The sequence below is a fragment of the Cynocephalus volans genome, chromosome 10 (genome assembly GCF_027409185.1).
Source record: "Cynocephalus volans isolate mCynVol1 chromosome 10, mCynVol1.pri, whole genome shotgun sequence".
Taxonomy (NCBI): Eukaryota; Metazoa; Chordata; class Mammalia; order Dermoptera; family Cynocephalidae; genus Cynocephalus; species Cynocephalus volans.
The window spans coordinates 113897128-113911360 of NC_084469.1; the positions used below are offsets into that span (position 1 = coordinate 113897128).

Consider the following 14233-nt stretch of genomic DNA (forward strand, 5'->3'; position numbering starts at 1 on the left):
AACATGAACCTCCACCTTGAGCACTCAATAAAACAAATAACAGCAATGGGTGGAAATGCAGATCCGAGGCCCAGGTGGCCACTGTCACGTGGTTGGCCGGCTGTTTACTTCACAATGCTCCAGAGATTTCTGACCTAGACAACAGACACCAGTCGAGCGCAACTCCTCAGAAAAAGTGCACATAAGAAAGAATGACTTGTTAATACCATCTAGAGCAGAGAAAGACACAAGGCTAAACAGATTCATCAGCGTCTAGCAACAGATACAAGAATGAGTCGTGGACGCTGGCTGACCACACATGGTGGTGGCAAACACATCCCACTCAAGCTATTGTCTCAGGAGCCAGTGATTGCAGTTTGTGGTCTTGGTACTAGATACTGTGACTCGGCAGTTCCACTCAATTCTCGATATGTAATCAAAATTTAGTCATGGAAAAAATACCCAGAAGATTAGAAATTGACCTTAGAACCCAAAAATTACTGGATCAGATCTAAGACTGATGAAAAGTTCAAGCAATCAAAATGTTCACATAGAACATGTATATGTGAAAGATACTTTAACTTTTCAAAAGCCAGGTTAAAGTAAAGCGTGTTACATTCTCACATGTTGAAGAATACTAGGAAGCCTGTTTGACATGGGACGAGGACTTCCAAATCTGATGTGGCACATCAGCCAGTTTCTGCAGCAGGACAAGAGCAGCAACAACTAAGGCTCATCATGGGCACCGTCCTCAGCGCTCCACGTCCATTCAGACTGAAACCTCCACCAATCCCTGCAGCAGCTGCTCTGGCTGCCCTTCTTTCCTCTGAGGAGAGGCCCAGCAGTCTGCCCAAAGCCCAGCAACTAAGTCCTCTTCTCCAGAGGCCCACACTCCCCCACACCCCATATGGGTTCCCAGGAGCCTCACTTTGAATGGACTTGACACTGGAATGCAGAAACGTCTGAAGAGCTACAGGCTATCTGGAGTGTACAGCTCTGATCAAGGCCAAAGTGGGGGACGGAAAAAGCTGTGCCAAGTAAACTTGAGTTCTCATCACAAACTTGACTCTGATGCCAACAGAGGGCAAGAATAATTACCAAGTGAAGCTTATTTTTAAATTTTAAAAAAATATGTGCTGCATTAAAAAAATTACTAAAGAAACATAATTCACACATTAATTTATCTGCCTCTTGGGAATAATTTTTTCACCTTAATCCAATAACAACCTTTCAGGGTGAACAAATTTTAATTCAGTAACCCAAAATATTTAGATTAACTTGATAAATAAATGAGTCCAGCCGTGAACAGCAGATACTCCCTGGAAAAACATCTATACCTAGCCCAACAGGAATACGAATGCTAGAGTGTGAGCTAAATGAGCCTTTTTTTTCATCTAGCAGATGACAGCGTGTCAGACCATAGTCATTCCTGACCCTACAGCTCTGGACCACTTCCACCACTGTCACACTGCAGCCACACTCGCCACTAATGACCTGGGCAGGTTGCAAAAATACTCAGGCATTCTGCCTCTGAACTTTACTGATTCAAAGTCTTCCCACACCTCTCCCAAACATAATGGTCAGTAAAGGTGATTTTTGTCAAAAATAAATTTGCTGACTTTTGACTTAACTTAGCTGGTAGGAGTATGGTACCTAATTTATGATTATGAAAGTCACAACAAATATTCATGAGGAAAATGTATCCTCCAAACTTCATAGTCTTTTTCTTTTGCAATAAAGGGCATTATTGGGATAATTAGTAAAACCTGTATGAGCTCTGTTGTTTAGAGATGTACCAATGATAAATTTCTCATTTTGATCATTGTACTGTGGTTACAAAAGAGAATATCGTTGTTTTTAGGAAATAACCACTTAAGTACTTAAGGGTCAAGGGACATCATATCTTAAGCTGTTAGGAAAAAAATAGAAATGTATGTACAAAGAGAAAGAGTGTTGTTGAGAGAGAAGATAAAGAAAATATGATAAAATATTAACATTTGAGAATATGGGAGAAGATTATACCGCAATTCTTTGTATTTGTCTTGCAACTTCTAAACCTAAAATTATTAGAACCAAACAACCCAGTTCCTATTAAAAGATCTTGGGGCTTTTTCTCCAAAGAATGGCAGTGACAGAAGAAAGGACAGAAGCATTCTCCACATTTAAAGATGACTTTGCCAATGCCAATTATATTTCTGTCACTGACGTCTTCAAGCAGATTTTCCCAAAATAAATGAAAAATTTCTAGTCTATTCTCAGTGCTTTCACAAGATAAATGAGAGTTCAGTGGATTCCTCCGGATGGCTCCAAATCCTCCAAGTAAGCCAACAGTCAGGGCGTGGATGCTGGTGGCACCTGGCAGAGCCATCTGTCAACTAGATGCAGTGAGGTGCTGGCAGGAGTGAATGTGGACAGCACTCGGCACAGTGCTCAGCCCCAGAACTGCTCCTCCAGGCCTCTTGAGGTGACTCAGCTCCCAATCCTGACTTCTTTGTCCAATTTGCATTAGTACTTATACCCTAGATCACGGACAGGTCTACAAACTATAGCCCACAGGTTACAATGGGCTGAGGGTGGCCAGCCGTCTACTGCTGTAGATAACATTTCATTGGAAAACAACCATGCCCATTCGGTCCTTGCTCTGCAAAGGCAGAGTTGAACAGCTGTGACAGAGACTGCAAAGTCAAAACTATTTCCTTATCTGGCCCTTTACAGAAAGTTTCTCAACTTCTGCTCTGGAGCACCCAGATATTCAGTGGCGCTCACGGCATCTTTACAACCTTGAAATTGCCCCCAGACTAAGGGACAAAGAAATTAGGCACCATTTCATTACAGGAGAACAGTGACCTTGACCTCCTGAGAGAGCTGCCTGCACTGTTACTATAGCATTGCTCCTTCTTCCCCACCTCCTGTCTGCTTTGGGGAGGGATTTCTGATTCAGGCAATAGTGGATTCATAGAAATCCCAAAGAAGCAATGCACAGGCTTACTGATCTCTTGCAGGAACCCCAGAGAACTCACGAAGCAAGTCGCGCAGGTTGTTATTAACAGCTGTGCTTGGGAGGGAGCCCTCCCCCCCAAGGCTGCACACATCTGTTTTCATCTTGTTTCGCTCCCTCCACCTTCCTGTCTCCTCCCTAATATAGTATAAAACTGCATTTTATATAAATTTAAAATAACACTATATTATATATTATAAACATAAAATATATAAATATTAAGCCCTCACTTTGCAAAAAATGTGAAATGTGTGCAAATCTTAATCCATTAAATGTTTGATTTCAAAACTGGAAGGCCAATTAATTGAAATTTTGGTTTGCCTACTAACAGCTGCAACAACTTTTAGCTGCAACAACTTTTTAGCTTCTTCATCAGATTCAGTCTAAAAACATGTGGGTCACATGACATGAAGTACTTGGTGTCTTCAGGGAAGGCTTCCAAGCATAAGACACCAGCCTGGTGGCAGCAGGACTCTACTCCCAAGGTCCATTCCTGGCTCCCACCTATGAAAGAGCCGAGTGCAAAGGGGAACACATGGCAGCAGAGGCGTCCCCACCCTGACTACCTCTTGCTCACAGGACCTGCAGGGCTGCACTTCCTGGTGGCAGCAGGGACACCATGGCCTAATTCCTTCCCCATGCCACGTGGTAGGGCTAAGATGCACTGGGCTTTTGCCCTGTTCAAGGGAAATGTAGTTCACACCAGCAAGGAAATGGCAACAGCACACATCCCAAGTTTTCACTTTCAGTTTACCTAAACCTATTTCTAGTTTCAGATAGGTCAAACTTTGCTTCATGTTATTTGATGACTTTCCATCTTGAGGAAAAAGGAAAAATCACTAGAGGCCACAGCAGCATTCTTTGAGACACAGAACATAAATCTTTATTTATTAGTAAGGTTTGTCAGTACAGGGCAGAGCCCTGCCAGCAGGCCACCAAAGCCCTTGGCTTGCCTGGGTCAAAGCCATCCCAGGTTTCCTGACTGAGCTCCTGGGGCCCGGGCTCCTGGGTCCGACCTCCGCCCTCCCACCCATTTACTTTCAACACATCATTATCCTCAATGACTGTAGAATGCTGATCCGGAACACAGAGGGGAAGACAGAGTGGTCAATTTCCACACATGAGTTCCACCTCCTTTTTCAATGATTTAACTAAAACTTGTTCTTGTCTTTTCTCCTTCCCTGGCCTTTTCTGCTGCTTTTTTTTTCTTCCTTGGGGGTTCCCCGCCTGGAGCACACCGCCATCCTCCACCACCAGCAGCCCCTCCCCCAGTATGAGACTCCTTACATGGAAGAAGGAATTCACTTTGTCCACTCTACCATGGAGGGAGGACTGTCCAAAACAGTTAACCAAAGTGGATAGTTCTTCACTACGTGCAGGCGTGAAAGATGCAGAGGTCATTCAAAATAGGAACTGCAGGTGATTCCATAGCATTTTAGGCATACTATTTGCTTGTGGTTTGACAAGTTAATGTTTTCATCATATTTTAATCCAAAAACACCCACAAGCTTCACACAATGGAGGTGATGGTTCCCAGCTCCACTCTCTGAGCAGCACAGTGACAAAAACACACAGGTGGCAGGCCACTCGCTACACGGGGATCAGAGAGTTTCTCTACTTCCTGCCCTGGAGAACTGAGGCAGAGCTGAGTCTTCTGCAGTAGACAAGTGGCCAAGAGGAAGAAAAACGAGATCAGCAGCTGCACAAGACAAACATGGGATGCCTAGGATGAGCGTGTGTGTGAAACGTTCGAGCTGCGGGTACTCGTCCCTCTGTGCTGAGCCAAGACAAACCAGCACAGCTTTTTAAGAGCAAACTGAAATCACGTGATTCTACCAATACTTGCTCTCAAATCTAAAACTCCTCCCCCCACACTTGCCAAAGAAAAGAACATTTCAGAATGGTTCAGAGCGCTGCTGTTCAACAACTCATGATGTCAATTTTTTATGGCCATCATGCATGTGAAAAGAAAACAAACATCTTTATTCACCTCAGGTATGGGGGAGGACTTTCTGAAGCTTTCATATGAGATATTCTCATTGAGACCCTCAATATGTATTTTCCCCCAGGACACTTTTCTTCAAAATGAGAAAATGTTTATTTTTCCACATTTAAAGAGCTAAAGTGGTCCTTTAAGTTACATCGACACTTTAAAGTCAGCCTTGCACTGTCACGTCGTTCATTTAACTGTACAACTGAAGTTTTTAGGATTCACGTGGTATCGATGAAGATTATGAGGAAAAACTACAGCCAATAAGCTGTCACGGTGGTATCCATAAAACGGTTAACACAAATCCATCTGGAACTGGGGCCTGGAGCCCACTTCTCTCGTAAGTACCTATTTACCAAGTCACAAAACAAGGCTTGTGGTTCTTTCTCTCCTCTCCCCCTGGCGGCCATCGAGCACAGGAGCACCTCTGGAGCATCCATGTGCACACATGGCATCCACCACCTCACACAAGCACTCTGTCTCCCTGTCTTTCAAGATCCAGACACATGAGGAGCAGTGATCAGGATTTTGGTGAATCTCCCTCAACATGGGTCTAATGTTTCCTCGTGGTTCGTCTGCGTTTCTGGTGCCACCACAGAGAAGTGATGTGTCCTTCTCCATGCATTTCCTGGGAGCTGGAAATAAGCGTCTTACTACTGGTGGTGTTAACCTTGACCACTCACTGCAGGTGGAACATGCTGGCATTTTCCACTGTGAAGTTACTATTTCATTCTTCCCTTTGTGATTTATAAATATCTTGGGGGAGACACTTTGGGACCATGTAAATATTAGATTGGAGGAGACAAAGGAGACATGACAACTAAATGCAGTGTGGGGTCCTGTATTAGATTCTGAAACAGAAAAAGGACATTAGTGAAAAACTCAAGTTTGAATAAGGTATGTAATTTACCTAATACTGCTGTGCCAATGTTAACTTTCTGTTTTTTTATATGGATATTTGATAATCTAAGACGTCAACGTTAGGGGAAGTAGGTGAAGGGAAGCTTGCTGAAATCCTTTTGCAACTTCTCTGTAAAGTCTAAAACTACTTGAAAATTTAAAGTTTACCAACTCTGTAGGTCTGGGTGGGGCCTGAAAGTCTGTGTTTCTCACCAACTGCCAGGTGATGCCGATTGCTGCTGCTAGCCCATGGACCACTCCCCTAGCAAGACTAGCAAACAGAGCGAATTTCACTATGCACAGCTTTCAAGTGTGACAACCAGCTAACATGCATCAAAATCATGCTCCAGGTGCAGTAATCACTGCCTAATTACAGGCACTGCTTAAATACTGCCATGCTGACCCAGTGAGAAGAATCTGAAATCCTGGCCTCTGCTACAGCACGTGTCTCTGACAGCCCTCCCCAGTTGAGCCTGGTGCCCTCCAAGGCTGCAGGCAAGAGAACCACTCGCCTGCTCTGCAACTCAGAGGCAGTCAGGGATCAGTGACTGGGCACCCATCCTGTCCCACTGATGGCTGGGCTCATGTCACCAAGGCCACAAGGAAGATAGCAGGGTGAAGAGAACAGGCTTTAGAATTCCTGCCCAAGGTAAATGACTGGCTACACAGGTGATCTCCACTTATCCTATTAAAATAATTTTTAATAAAGTATAATAAACCCCCAAGAAAGAGAACAGAGGCAGGCAAGAGACTTTTCAAATTTCTGGCAGATGGAGAGGCAAAGGAAGCAGCAACCTGGAACACACAAAGAGTGGGGTTCCAGGCCCTGCAGAACCCTGTGGGTAGGCCAGGACCCAAACCCAAGAAACCCCGCAGAGGGTGGGCTGGGCCTGCACCTGGAAGTTAGTCCCTGTATGGAAGAGCCAACTCTCCCACAGCCCTTACAGGGACAAAGTGGAGTGGCTGCACAGCCCAGAGAAAATATCTGCACCTTGGTGTCCCAAGTCCCACAGTAACAAGCTCCTAGTCACCCAAGGGGAGACCTGCACATTTTCAAAACCGTCCCTACAGACCCAGGGCTCCGCCAGCTTCCTCTTTTCCTAGAAAATAGTAATTGCCAATACTTGAAGAGGACTTGCCATGACAATAGACGAAACAAGAAATCAGAACAAGAGAACTGAAAAGAATATCGGTTTCCTCAGAGTCAAGAAGTTAAGGCATTCATCAAACAATAAACTACTATGAAAAACGAACAGGGTGAATACACTCTTAGAAATTAAAAATTTGATTGTGGAGATAAAAATGGTAAAATAGCATTAGAAGATAAACTGAAGCCTTCCAGAAATGAGAATAACAATGGCCCAGAAAGGAGGTAGAGATGAGAGTCCAGGGTCAGTCCAGGACGTCTACCAAACAGAGATTCCTAGAGAAGAGTACAACTGGAAAGGAACCCATTCTCAAATGACACAAGGGAACTTCCTAAAGCTGAAGAACAAGCCTCCAGAGTCAAAGAGCATTCAGAATGTGAATCCACATACTTTGGCACACTGTAAAATGTCCTAACACCTTCGAGAAGATCCTAAAAACTTCAAGGAAGGGAAAAGATTAGCCAGAAGGAAAAGGAGGCGTTGGCAGACATTCTCATTGAAATGATGAAGGACAAGATTAAAACATTAAACAAGATTAAAACTGAACAAAGCCAGGCATATAATGAAGAAAAATATCAGGACGATATCTGTGCAGGCCTAAACAGTGAGCAACCCCGACTAGAAAAAGGACAGAGGGCTAGGAAAAGTCAATGGATATGACACTATCCTTGAAGCAATGGCAGCAGAAAATGCAAAGGGAAGGAAAGCCATCACAAGCAACAGGAGACACAGCTATGCAGGAAGAGAAACGCTGAAGTGGCCACGTCTGCAGTCCCAACATAAGCAATTTAACTGAACATATATGAGTGCAGCAAAGAGGTGGGATATGAACAGCTAGGTCATCCTATTATGACAGATCTAGAATATGTGCAATCGATACGGTACCAGCTAATTTAGAGCTATCAAGAACTACCTGAGAAAGCACTAGAAGACAGAAGTCTCTGAGGAGTGGAGCTGAGAGGTGGGGAAGGGAACTCTTGCTTTCCATTGTTGTCTTTCACCGACATTCTGCACACATTATTTTGATGAAAATATTAAATGTATGTGTTTAACACAGACCTCAGACGAACTGAGCTCAAACCCCGGCTCTTGTGTCTTGGGAAAGTCACTTACGGTCTCCGCGGGCCTCCGTCACCTCATCCGTAAAATGGGGACAGCCTCACCTCCCGGACCGCTGCGATGATAAACAGCAGAAACGCTTAGCAGCCCCAGCTCAGAATACGGCCCACGCGGGGCAGCTGCTTTTATACGAATTAAAGCCAATGACGACAGAATCCAACATCGCAAGTACATATTCTTACTTTAATTGCGAGACAAAGAGAAACGGAGCTAAAGTAAAGGACCACACGGCAGCGCGGCGTCTTCTCCTCCCACCGGATGAGGCTGCACGGAGTGCCCGGGCCGTCCGCTCTCCGACCCAACACTCCCATGCTCGAGCGCCCGCCACCCACCGCACCCCACTCCTGCCTCCCGGACCTCTGGCTGCGACTCCGCCCGAGCGGGGACAGCGCCCCCGGCCCGCATCGCGGACTGCGGCCCGCGCCCGCGGCGGCGCTCCTCCGAGGCCCCTCTCCTTCCCGTCCGCGGGGGCTTCGGGACCACCCCGCGCCGCAGTGGGGCCCGGTCCTGCCCCGAGGCTCGGCCACGGGCACGGGCGCGTCCGCGAGGCGAGCAGGAGGCCACGCTGCGTCCCCACGGGCGGAGGCGCGGACGCGGCGGCCGGGCTGGGGCCGGGGTGGCCGAACCGGCCTCGCGTCACTGGGGCCGCCGGCATCGCCAGCGCGACGGCCCCGGAGGCCCTAAGGACGCCGCTGGCACGGCCGCCGGGCGAACACAACAGCCCCGCGGGACGCGCCGTCCCCCGCCGCGGCGGGGCCGATCTGGGCTCTGGGGTCGGGGCCGCCGCCGGACAACGGCCGCCCTCCCGGGCCCCGCAAGCCGAGGGGCCGCGGCCCTCTTCCGGGCCCGCCGCGCCGGGCCTGCGGGGCCTCCGAAGGGCGGGCGGCGGGCCCGGCCGGCGGACGGAGGGAGGCGGAGATCTCGCTCTCGCTCTCGCTCTCGCTCTCGCCCCGCGGGAAGGGGAGGCGGAGGCGCGACCGGCTGCGGGAGCTGCAATTACCGTGTGGGCTGCGGAATTCTCGTGGTGTTTGTCGGGGAGCTGCGATAATGGCGTCCGTCCTCGCGAGAGAAGCCGTCGCTCTGCGCAGGCGCCGCGAGCCCCTCCCCGCGGCGCCCGGTCCCCCGCCCTCCGCGCAGGCTCACTGAGCGCGCGGCCCTGGGGGCGGGGTCTGCGGGCGGCGAAGCCTCCCGCGCACCTCGTCGCCGGCTCGGGGCTCCTGGCGAGCATGCGCACGCGTCTTTCCCAGCGCCGGAGTGCGGGCTGGCCTGCGTTCTCTCTTCCCCCTCGGACGCCCACGCGCCTCGCCAGCCCAGGAATCATCGCTTCCGTGGGCCGTCTGAGGAATTTGCCTCTTTGATGAGGGATGAATAGGAGTTGGGTTCCCCCCTCGACGACTACACATCCCACGGTGCCCTGCGCAAGCTACGAGCAGTGCATTCTGGGACTCGTAGTCCCGTCATCTTGGCTATGCCTGACGGTACTTGTAGTCTCCCCGAACTCCGGCCGCCCCTTACCGTCCCCGCCGCAAGGGCTGCTGGGACTTGTAGTGATGAGGGCTTGTGGGCTGTGCGCTCGCGGCGGGTCCCACCTGCTGCCGCCGCGGCCGCTGCCCTGTCGTTCCGGAGCGCGCAGGCGCGGTCCATACCATTTCATGTAGAGCGCATACAGCGATATGTTTATGTGCAACATAAAGTGGATACGTGATCACACTGGTGTGCACGTATTATCGTTTGTGTAGCTTTCCAAACGCAGGACGGGGGAGCTGCTTTCGCGTGGAAAGAGCACGCTGGACCTCGCGTTCCCTGCGACCTCTCCTTTGCCGATAGTAAAAGCACGACTGGGGCAGCCCCCGCGTGCGACCCTGGGGCGACCTTGTTGAGTGAGCGTCGCTTCCAGAGCTAATACTGAGGTGCCACTGAGGCGGTCGCCGGGTGACTTTGCAGCCAAAGTGCCCTCAGGTGCTCCGAGGGAGAACACACTAAATACATCACAGAAGGTCAGCGCTGGAGCAGGTCCTGGTGTCAGCAGCAGACCCGTCCTGTGGCGAGACAAGGACGAGGCCTACGGAGACTACATGCGGCTGGAGAGAGGCACAGGCAGGGCTGGGATCCAGAGCACCGTGGTGGGACCCACTCCCACGGGGGGAGATGGTCGCAGGAGCCAACCACAAGGATCTCCTAAGAGAAGTGGGGCGGAAAGGTCTAGAGAGACCTGCCTCTACCCCACCTGCATCTCCACCACGGCCGGTTGTGAATACTACTAAGGACTCCGAACAGGGATGCCTGAGTATCTGACTAGGAAACAAACTTAGGGTGACGTCCTCGTAGTAGTTCCAAGCATCACGATGCCCTTGTCCGTATCTGCCTTTCGAGTGTGGTCTGCCTCCTCCTTCATCCCCGAGCTTGCACAATGCTTGGTTCCGTGTCACGAGCAGGTGTGAATGAACGAATGAGTGAGTGAATGAATGAATGAGTGAATGAAGAGTGAATACATTTATAACCATCCAACAAACTAAAGGTTATTGAAAACCGCCAACCCACTGCTAATTGTCATGGTCAGAAGTTAAATCAATCAAAACGGTAACTGGGATAATGCTGGAGTTGTTGACTTTTCTTTTGTTTTTGATGTTTTTCATTTTGCCCCCCAGGAAACTAAAATAGAGAAAGGTGTTGTTCAATGCTGCCATGTAGCTGATTCGCTGTGTTTAAAAACAAATTAAATAGCTAGTAATAAACAAAGATAGGTATCTATTAATGAAGTGCCACCCACTTACCACAGGGGATTCTTCCCTTGCCAATCAATTAGTGCAAGAATCCAGTCCAATATCCTGGAGTTAATTAGGCTAAAGTCACATTAGTAGAGGCATTATGAGAAGAGAGGGAGGCACGCTCTGGCCTGGGTAGCACCCAGAAATGGGGACCACTTAAATATGTGTGCACTGGCCATTTGTAAAGATCTCAAGGACCCCTTTGTCAACACTTCGAAATGCCCATTTCAAGAAAACCTGGAATCCTTCAGAAGTTTCCTCTTTCCGAAGATGTCACGAGGGTGGAGAAAGATGAATTATCCATGAAGCTCTCAGTTGCCTGGAAAAGCCTAGAAGTCTGAGTGAAAAGCCTAGAACATTGAGTCTAACTGTCCCTAAGTGCAGGGACTTTGAGTTTGCCCAGCGGGAGCTTAGAATTCGAGTCGTCCTTTGGCAAGTTGCTAAGGCTTGAAAGCCTCAGCCTCCTGCTCCAGGAACCGATGTTTAGAACTCACAGCTCATGGGATATTGGGAGGAGTCAATGAAGTAGAGATTGCAAAGGGTTTAGCAGAGGGTCCAACTCAGGAAATGATCATATTATCATATGTTGAGTTAGCACACTTTGAGCCAGGCATGTTTTATCATAATCCCTAATCTTTGTAAAGAACATGAAGTTCAGAGAGGTTAAGCAGAGCACCCAGAGTCACACAGCTATGGCAGGAGTAGAAACTTGAAGAGGAAGGTTGTGCGATGAGGCAGGAAATGTGGTTAAGACATGGCCATGTCCTTGTCAGCCAAGGGAGGGGTTTTGTCTTGATCCTAAAGTGATGAGAAGAGAATCCTTAACAAGATTTGAGGCAAGAGTGGATATGATCTGATTTGTGTTTTTGAAAAGTCACTCTGGGTGGAGTGTTGTAGAATGAATGGGGGAGGGGTGTCCTGGGTAGATTTGGGGAGAGCAGATCAGGCTGCGGCAGGGAGAGATGCGAGAGATGACGGAGGCCCAGAGCAGGGAGGTCACCGTGGAGACAGGATGTAGAGAAATGGACAGACTGGAGAGATTCCGAAGGGTGGAATCCACAGGACTTGACCATGAATCTGATAATGGGGCCAGGGGTTAGGGAGAGGGGACATTCAGGATGCTATCTGGGCCTGCAGACCTGCCATACTGGATGGAGGGAAGCTCTGTTCCCCGAGATGGGAAACTCTGAGCCTAACTGACCACTGGCCACTGCCCATGGTCTGGAGACTGTCCCTAGACATGCCTTCTTAACCTCAGGTCCACCCAAGGGGGACCCTTCTGAAACTCACCCCCCAAGCCCCTTGTATAATTTATTCTTCACTGCTCCCCGCTTGTCTATGTCACACAAGGAGCACTGCAAGTGTTTGAAGGTTCTGCTGGGAAGAGATCAGGTTTCGGGTGAACTAGAGTCCTGGAGATTGATCCCATAGGGAACCAAGGTGACCACTCAGAGGTAAGAGGAAGCAGCTGCAGCCAGCCCCCAGCAGCCCCATCTCTGCCTGGCGTGGATTCCACACAGACTTGGAACAGGCCACAGCTACGGATCCTGGGCTGTCAAGAAAGACAAGGACCCTCACCAGTTGCTGCCACAAGGACACAGTGTCCTGCAAAACTAGGAAGCTCCCTAGACTTCTGTACCTCAGCTTCCCCATCCGTAAAGTGGGACGGCAAGACCTCAGGAAGGGTACCTGTGAGGTAACATGCCTGAGGATAGACTGACGTGGACTCTGTTCCCAGTAATATTACCTCAAACATCCCTGGCCTCAATGTGGGCATCTGCAAAATGGGATAATAAAACCCACCTTGCAGGGTCGTTATTGAGTTTAGAAACTGACCGTGGAAGGTGCTGACTGCAGCATTTGACACACAGGGGATCACCCTTTCACATTTTGTTGCACAAATTTGTGTCTAAACAGAAGACTTCGGTAGTAATGGTGCTGCCATGAAATGTTAACCGGCTGCACTGCTGACTGCTGCCTGGGTTCCAGGGCTGTGCCTCACCTAAGCCGTGTGATGACCTGCTGGTCTGGGGGCTCATTGCCCAGTGTGCCTGGCTGCTTCTGCCTCTCTCTCTCTCTCTCTCTCTCCTTCTCTCTCTGTCTGTCTCTCTCTTGTCTCTCTCCCCACCTCTCCGTTCTCATCTTTAGGCTTGTTTTTTTTTCCATTCTAGGGCAGGATCTCAAGAAGGCTTCCCACCAACTACAAACATGTTTTACCAGTTTAATAATCCCCTTGGAGAGAGAGTGCCTCTTTCCCCCTGATTCCAGCAAAGTTTCCAGGGCTGGCTCTCTCTAGTGGTGACTTTCACTCTGGCGAAGCTGAGATGAGTCAGGGAGTGGGTCAGCCTGACCCAAGCCAAATGGATGGCCGGTGGGGGAGGGTTAGTCTCCCAGAGGACACACAGGCGATGTCACCAGAGAAGGGCTGGGGTGGGGCAACATAAGCAGCATTTGTCCCCAACACATGTCTCCTGGGGTCTCACACCTGAGTGCACGTGAACATTGGTGTCTGAACTGGCATTCTGTCCCACTGGTGGTTCTTTTCTCTCTGCAGCTGTTGGTTCATACTTTCTGGAAGAAGAGGCTGAGTATATTTAGAAGAATAGAGGAGGAGAAAAGGTTTCTGCTGGGCTCCCAGGCTGCCTGATTCATTGGTTTTCATTGGCTGACATTTCGACTAGGGACAGGGTGCCTTGAATCCAGGCCCTGGAGCTGGCAGGTGACTAGCATCACAGCAGGGCTGCTGGGCTTCCTGTGAAGTCACCACTAGGGCAGCACCCCCAAGCCCCGGGGCGCTTCAGGTGGAGGAAACAGTTGTATAAATTCAAAACATCAATAAAAGTGCATGCCAAAATCATGCCATAGAAAATCTGGCAGAGAAGCAAAAGGAATTACTGTGAACAAAACTCAGGTAGAAACTTCCATGTGCTTGCAAGATTTTTGTTCAACACAACTTTTTACTATTTGTTTTTTCAACTAGAAAAGAATTTCTTTATGGAAAGTGTATGTATCACGTTGGGATTGTTAAATACTATGGGGAGCGTTCAGTTGCATTCAGGAACGAACTTCAATTTCTACCACATGAGAATAAAGCCCCGATGGAAAGGAGCAATGCAGAGAAATTTGAGAGTCTCATAGAACAGTGGGCTTCCAACTTCTCTGACCACTCATTCATTTCAGTAAAAACCTTTTCAGCAGCACTTTCAGTGAATGTGTGTTTATAGATAAATTATATCTGTGCATTAGGTACTAATGTATTGCGTGCTCTGTGAAACATATGAAAAGTAGAAATGTTTAACAAGTGAGAGAGAAAATAAAAATAGGAATTCCA

The 14233-nt window shown here is 48.7% G+C and overlaps 1 protein-coding gene across 10 annotated transcripts in view; it reads right to left on the reverse strand.

The window, feature by feature from the left end:
* BANP (BTG3 associated nuclear protein) overlaps positions 1-9209 on the reverse strand; it is a 125443-nt gene extending 116234 nt beyond the window's left edge. For 9 of the 10 annotated variants that reach the window (XM_063109299.1, XM_063109298.1, XM_063109294.1 and 6 more), the window contains exons 1-2: positions 9135-9207; positions 8129-8189 (exon numbers count right to left, since the gene is read on the reverse strand). The gene's annotated coding sequence lies outside the window, so the exon portion shown is untranslated. Of the gene's footprint in view, positions 1-8128; positions 8190-9134 lie in introns of all 10 variants that reach the window. The other variant, XM_063109291.1, reaches the window with a different exon arrangement.
* Positions 9210-14233: the final 5024 nt, after the last annotated feature.